The following is an 8,398-nucleotide window of genomic DNA, read 5'->3' on the forward strand; positions in this document are numbered from 1 at the left end:
TTTAGGTTCTATGCTTAGGGTTATGGTTAAGGGAAAACTAGCATCTTGGGAAGATCATTTGCGTTTAGTTGAATTTGCATATAATAGAGTCATTCATATACTATTGCCATGTCTCCGTTTGAGGTTGTTTATGGTTTTAATCCACTAATCCCTCTAGATCTCACCCTTTTGTCTCAAGATGTTGTTTTGAGTTTAGATGGAAACAAAAGGGTCGAGGCCATGTAGAAGCTGCATGAAAAGGTGAGACTTCACCTTGAGAAGAAGGATCAAGAGACGTCCAAGAGAGCAAACAAGGGCCGCAAGAGAGTTTTGCTTGAACCGGGTGATTGAGTTTGGTACATTTTCGCAAGGAGAGATTTCCCAACAAAAGGAAGACCAAGTTAAAGCCTAGAGGAGATGATCCATTTAAGGTGCTTGAGCGACTCAATGAAAATGCATACAAGATTAATCTTCCCCCATAATTTCAAGTTCATAACACATTCAATGTGTGCGATCTCTCTCTAATGGATGTGGATGATGGTGACCCCTTAAATTTGAGGACAGATTCTTTTTAAGAAGGGGAAAATGATACAACCCAAGTTGCATCAAGGCCTTTCACAAGGAGCCAAGCTCGTGAACTTCAAGTAATGCAAGGGTTATTCATGAAAAGGGACGTACTTGAGTGCACTCTCGAGTCCTCCCGAGAATTCCAACTCCCGGGGATTCCAAGTATTGATAATTGCATGGGAGGACGGATTGGAGAAGAGTGTTGAAGATGACTATGCTTGCAATGAGGCTATTACTTAAAGGCTAGCATTTTCGAGTTTCATTTAATAGGAAGAACAACCAAACAAGGTCCTTACTTCATTAAGGATAGAATTGTAATAACTTAGTTGTCTTCCTTAGCTTTTTGGTATAAATAACTTGTCTAAACAACTTCCTAGGGTAAATTTTTATGAATATTGAAATTACTCAACTCATTAAGAGTAGAGAGCTTGTGAAGCTTTTGATTGTGAACCTTGTTGAGAGGATTGGTCCCTTGGGATCACAAGTCCTTTGAGGTCATCCTAAGAGTTTGGTGCTCTATTTGATTACAATTGGGAGGTCTTAGTTATTTTAGAACTTTGATTGCCAAATTGTGTCTTTGGGTGTGTCAATCTAGTTATCCTTTGTTTTCCTTGTTATTTTCTTGTCGTTTCATTTCCTTTATTGTATCATATTTGTTGCTTCTCCATGTTAAGGATTATTCTTCCTACACTAGGCAAATCAGAAAAATTGTTAAATCCTTTTATACCTGCAAAGCAAAAGCTAAGTTAGTTAAATAATCCGCCAAGCAATTGGCTTCTCTAAACACATGTTGAATTTTCACTTCATGATTATCCTTAAGAGCCTTAATTTGGTCCACCAAAGTTGCAATGCACCATGGTGTTTCCCATTTTCCTTCCATTAGGTTTCTGAGCAGCATAGAATCAGTTTCTATGGTTACATACTATATGATCTTATTTGTTTTTTGTAAATAAGGATGTGATTTTTAAAGAAAATGAGTTCCCTTTTAAGAACATATTACAAGTCAACCCATTTTTCAACAATCTAAGTTTACAGCTGCAGATGAGGAGTTGTATATGAACAACTACAACACAGATGATACAAACACAAACGAGAACCCTCATGAGCAGGCACAACCATATAGAAGTAAAATATCAAATGTACCAATTCAACCATTTCATCCTATTCAGACAGTGCAAACAATGTCAACACTTAAGCCCGTTACTCAACATATTCATGAACTAGTACAACATGCACCTGCTCAACTATCCAACTAAGGAAATCAAGAAGAGGCAAACAACTTCCAATATGGATGAAAGATTTCATCTTATTGAGCATTCATCATCAGGATACTCTATATGCAATTTTTAATTACATTTCATATGATCACTAAACTCTTAATATCAAGCTTTCTTATATACTTTCTCTTCTATTACAGAACCTAAGAATTATTCAAAAGCTATAAATGGTCCTAGTTGGGTGGAGGCTATGCAAGATAAGATTGCAGCACTTCAACGAAACCACACATGGGACATTGTTTCACTGACAGAAGGGAAGAAACGTATAGGCTGTAAGTGGATATACAAGATTAAATACAAAGCAATTGGAGAGATTGAAACGTTCAAAGCAAGATTAGTGGCAAAAGGATATAGTCAACAAAATGCCATACACTATCACAAACGTTTTCTCCTGTAGTCAATATGGTTACAGTCAGGATAGTCTTATCAATTGCAGCTTCTAAAAAGTGGCACATCCATCAAATGGATGTTCACAATGCTTTCTTACAAGGAGATCTTTATGATGAGATATACATGGATTTACCGCAGGATTTCAAAGTTAGGGGGAGTCTAATCCAGTGTGCAGACTCATCAAATCCCGGTGTGAACTAAAACAAGCACCTAGGCAATGGAATGCAAAGTTGACTAAGGCGTTGATCAACCTATAGTTCAAACAAAGTCAACATGACCACTCATTATTCACCAAGAAGACAAAAAATGGCAAAGTATTGTTCTTAGTATATGTTGATGATATGTTAATAACTGGAGACAGTATAAAATTGATTGAGAACACAAAACAATATCTTCAACAAATGTTCCAAATGAAGGACTTGGGTGAATTGAAATATTTTATGGGAATTCAATTTTCAAGATTCAAGCAAGGAATCCTAATGCATAAAAGGAAATACACTCTAAAGTTAATATCAGAACTTGGATTAGCTGCATCAAAACCAATTTCTACACCTATGGCATTCCTGTTAAACTTACTATAAAAGAGTATGATGATCATATTTTCAACAACAATCAGTCAGAAGATCAGCTACTACCTAATCAGGGCCCCCTATCAAAGGCTAATTAGCAAGTTACTACATTTGATAGTTACAAGGCTAGATATAACATTCAGTATACAAACATTTAGCCAATATCTTCAACAACCAAAATAAGCACACATGAATGTTGCCTTAAGGATAGTCATATATCAAGAACCATCCAGGGCAAGGAATTCTAATATCTAGCAGTTCTATACATAAAGTTACAACATTTTGTGATGCTGACTGGGCATCATGTGCTCACACTGGAAGATCAGTCATTGGATTCCTTATCAAACTTGGAGAATCCTTAGTATCTTGGAAATCGAAGAAACAAACTACCATCTCAAGAAGTTCTGCTCAGGCAGAATATAGGAGTTTAGCGTCCATAGTGTCTAAGTTAACATGGTTACTTGGAAGAACTTGAACTTAAAGTGGAACTACCAGTCACTATATTCAGTGATAGCATAGCAGCAATTCAAATTGTTGTCAATCCGGGCTATCATGAGAGAACAAAGCACATGCAGATTGATTGTCATTACATAATGGAGAAGATCCAACAAGGCAAGATGAAAACACAATATATTCCTACAAAAGAGCAACCAACTAATATCTTAACAAAAAGGATTGATCAAGGTTCAACATCAACTTCTCACTTCCAAGTTAGGTGCACTTGACATTTTCAGAGCTCCTAATTTGAGGGGGAGTGTTGAAGGAGAAGTTAGTTGATCCCTCAGGCAGGGGCGAATCTATGTATAAAAAATGGGTCACATGAACCCATGGTCACCTGAATAAATTCGGTATATTATGTATATAATCCTTAATATATATCTAATATTAACTGAAGAAACACATGGTCAAACTAGACCAAGTGGAGCATTGGTTAAGTGTTAGGTTTAATCCCCTAAGGTTGTGGGATCGCACCCTGCTAAATGCACTTTTGCATCTTTTTTTTTTTTTTTTAAAAAAAAAAAAATCTAAGGTGAACTCATCCTCTTGAAATCCTGGATTCGCCTCTAGGCATTATGATCATTTCAGTTATTTCCGAAAATTAGTTAAGTGGTTAGAGTTAGATTAGTAAGTTAGTTAAAGTATCATTAGGTTGTTATTTAACTTTGCTAACTACTCAACCATATATAGTTGAGATTACGTTGCAAATACATCACTTTGATTCATAATTCAATACACATGATCTCTCTTTCTTCTTCCCTCTGTTCTTTCTACTCAACTGTTTCTTTCTTTCTTCAAGATCATCAATGATGATCTAATTATCTTCAAATGCAGAAGGGAGATTCAAGATTAAATCCTACTATCAACACTTGCAGGCAATCTCACTCGTTAAGTGGCCATGGAGATGCATCTGGAAGAACAAAGCACCTTTGAAGGTGGATTGTTTTATATTGCTGGTGGCACATGTGTAACTCATGAAAACCTTTAAAAAATTGGAATTTCTTTAGTACCTAAGACTACTAAAGAGCATAATTAAAAAAAATAGTGCAATTCAAGACCAATACCACTCAATTCAAAAGTAGGTGCAAAGTCTAAAATAAAGATATTGATTGATCATTTGTTTCCTCCAAAATATGAATGATTCCTCCAACGGATCTACAGTTCTTTGTAGAGCCTCTATAATTATGTATCGTTCAGCTTCAGTTCTAAGCCCCAGAGGTATCCTATTGAACAACTCCATAAATTTTTTTCTTTCGTAAACAGCTTTTACAATACGGTATTCTTTGGCCGATGGTACTTTTCTTTCCTGGCACACGTGGTACTTTTATTTGACAAAAAAAAAAAAAAAAAAGAATTTCTATCTTTTTGGTATATCAAATGGCATTGTTTTTATGGGATTTTCGTGTAATTTTAAATCTCATTAACAATTTACATAAATAATTGTATGAGCCTCTCAGGGGAGGCCTATTAATAATAGAGGTGGACTGATAATAAATGCTGCAATCCTAGTGAAATGTTTTGGTCTAAATTTTGTTGGATAATTATCTTGTATATGTACTAAAATGGTGACAGCTGACAAGAAAATTGCCGTTACACAAAAATCTTATGCTCGACTCGATACAATATAAACATTAAAAAGAAAAAAGATGTATAGGAGATTACAAACTACTGTGAAAACATCCAGCTGACGAGTGTGATATCTACAACAACAACAACAACAACCACCCAGTGAAATCCCATAACGTGGGGTCTGGGGAGGATAGAGTGTACGCAGACCTTACTCCTACCATGGTAGGATGGCTATTTCCGAAAGACCCTCGGCTCAATAAAAAGCATAAAAAGAGGTCAGATAAGGCTAAGAGATTCAAAGCGATATGGAAATGCAAATAACGAAAGCGACACAGATAAAATAGGATAATCAAAGTATAGGAAACTTGACTAATAGCATAAATCGCAGCACAAGAAATTATCCGCAATAATGCGACTACTAATAAGGAAGGATAACGAGACTATCTACTAGCCTTCTACCCTAATCTGGGTCCTCCAAACCCTCCTATCTAAGGTCATGTCCTCGGTAAGCTGTAACTGCGCCATATCGTGTCTAATCACCTCTCCCAATACTTCTTCGACCTACCCCTAGTGTGATATCTAAAAGACCCAAAATTAGTGTGATATCTAAAAGACCCAAAATCCACACCCTAGCTATGTTGTTAACAAAACCATAATTTGTGTTTCTAATTGTGTTGTTGTTTCTTGAAAAGTATAATATTTTCATCAGCATGAAAATAAAAAAGCACATAATTGATCTCTTCACAATGTTAGAATTATTGCTTCATGTTGGTTTTTTTGTTTGATTTCCAATCCTTTTTATTTTTTCCCCTTTAATTTTAAATCAACCCAAAATATAATTTTGTAGATGCAAATTCATATATATATATATATATGGATTCCCCTCCAAAATGATAGTAGTAATATTTTGCAGATATGAATTTTACTTTAGAAGGTAACTAAAATGAGTTATCTTAAAAATTTATGTGAATAAATGTTTGAAGAAAAAACAATTAGAAAATATCACACCCAACAAAGAAATTTAAAACATAACTTGCTTGAAAAAAAAAAAAAGGAAAAGGACACAAATGGCTGCTGGGCCATAAATAATCCCATGCGCTGGCCCATCTATTCCCAAACCCAAAAATTAGCTCATAAACTATCAATTTTTTGCGCGGAGTGCCCTTCTTTTGGGGTGGTCTTTAAATTTTGCCCCTCATATTTGTGGTCTTTAAATTATGCCCCTCATATTGCCGGGGTCTTTAATTTTTGCCTTTCGCGCGAGTTCGAGTTCGAACCCTCGCTCAAGCAAAAATTAAAAAAAAATCGCAAGACAAGGGTTGAATCGCGTGTATGCGGACCGCATACTTTTGTTAAGGAATTACAAATTTTATGCCGAACCCGGCATACTCATACCTTATGGCAGACTTGGCATAAGTATACGGTCAAGATAACTTTGATAATTTCTTCACAAAGTTACGCCGGTGGGGGCATACTTTTAATGGGCAAACTTTCTTCATCACAACACTTGCACATAACACAAATTGGTTCTACACCAAGCCCCATTGTATGATCCTATTAGCAGTCGCTAGATTCTTCCATGTAAAGACAATCACATTGTGAAATATATTTTGGTCGAGTGGCATGTTGAAACACCATAAATTTTCAGTTGACTCTTTCGGGATTACCTAATAATTGCAAGAATTTAGTTCGAATCAAGCTTTTTCCGGTTGAGAAGAAGTATGCACTTGCTCCAGATTCTCCAAGAACCAATAATTTGTCTAACCATCCAATATGTCGCCAAGCATTTTGTTAAATTGGTCAAATCCTACTCTTTGACATAGTAGGCATGGATCCACTTTATCCATAAACTTTTATCTGGGACCGGCATAACTTTGTGAAGGAATTATCAAAGTTATCCGGATCCAGATACTTATGCCAAGTACGCCATAAGGCATAAGTATACGGTCCGCATAACTTTGATAATTTCTTCACAAAGTTATGCGGTGGGGGCATACTTTTAATGGGCAAACTTTCTTCATCACAACACTTGCACATAACACAAATTGGTTCTACACTCAAGCCCCATTGTATGATCCTATTAGTGATCGGCGAGTCTTCCGTAAGCACAACACATCACATTGTGAAATATATTTTGGTCGAGTGGCGTATTTGAAACACCATAAATTTTCGATTGACTCTTTCAGATTACCTAATAATTGCAAGAATTTAGTTCGAATCAAGCTTTTTCCGGGTTGAGAAGAAGTATGCACTTGCTCCCAGATTCTCAAAAAACCAATAATTTGTCTAACCATCCAATATGTACGCCAACCTTTGTTAAATTGGTCAAATCCTACTTTTGACATAGTAGGCATGGATCCACTTTATCCATAAACTTTTATGCGGATAGACGTAACTTTGTGAAGGAATTATCAAAGTTATGGGATCCGCATACTTATGCCAAGAATCGCCATTGTCATAGCATAAGTATGTCGGGTCCGACATAACTTTGGTAATTCCTTAACAAAAGTATCTTAGGTCCGTAAGCGAAATTTAAATTACGCTTGCGAATTTTTTTTTAAAATTTTGTAACGCGTGGGTTCGAACTCCAAACCTATGGGTGTTAGCGAAAGGGCAAATTTTAAAGATTTCAAATATGAGGGGCAAAATTTAAAGACCACCCGAAGAAGAACAGTGCGAATTGCCCATAAACTATTCCCATCTAGTAGCCAAATCTGTAACAAGCCTTTTGTGGTGACTTTTAGTCGCCACAAAAGATTTAAAAATCACCAAAAGCTGGCAGGTGGTCCGTACCCCCCATCACTTTAAAAAAAAAAAAAAAAAAAGTCAGACTTTTTTGTGGCGACTTTTAGTATTTTGCTACGAAAAATCGAGGAGCTTTTTTAATTAATTAAAAAAGTCGCCACCTAAAGGTTAAATATCCCAAAACATATATAATATGTGTATATTTAATAAGAAATATCCCAAAAAACTCTGAGGCGATTTTTATATATAATATGTATCGTTTGTGTATAAAAATATGTATCAGTACCAATATATAACGTATAAAAACTATATAAAATATGAATCACTAAGGTATGTATCATTTTTGTATATAATATGTATCATTTGTGTATATAATGTGTATTATAGAATAGAAAATTGTATCATTTTTGTATATAATATGTATCATTTTTGTATAGAAAGTGTATATATAATTTCGGCATGTGTATATAAACTATATCATCTTGTATAGAAAGTGCATACGTATAAAAAATATATCATAGAAACCATATCATTGTGGTATATAATATGTATCACTATTGTATATGTTAAAAATAAATATCATATCATTATTGTATAATATGTGTATAATAAATATATAATTAACGTATAATTTATGTATAATAAATGTAAGATTAATTCCAGCATATGGATATAAAATGTATAATTCTTGTATATAAAATGTATATATAATTCTAACATATATATATATATATATGCTGTAGCAGTCCTTTAGTGGGGACGTTTTTGTGGCGATTAAAGTCTTTTTTTTTTTTGTTATATTCT

The sequence above is a fragment of the Lycium ferocissimum genome, chromosome 7 (assembly GCF_029784015.1).
Source record: "Lycium ferocissimum isolate CSIRO_LF1 chromosome 7, AGI_CSIRO_Lferr_CH_V1, whole genome shotgun sequence".
Taxonomy (NCBI): Eukaryota; Viridiplantae; Streptophyta; class Magnoliopsida; order Solanales; family Solanaceae; genus Lycium; species Lycium ferocissimum.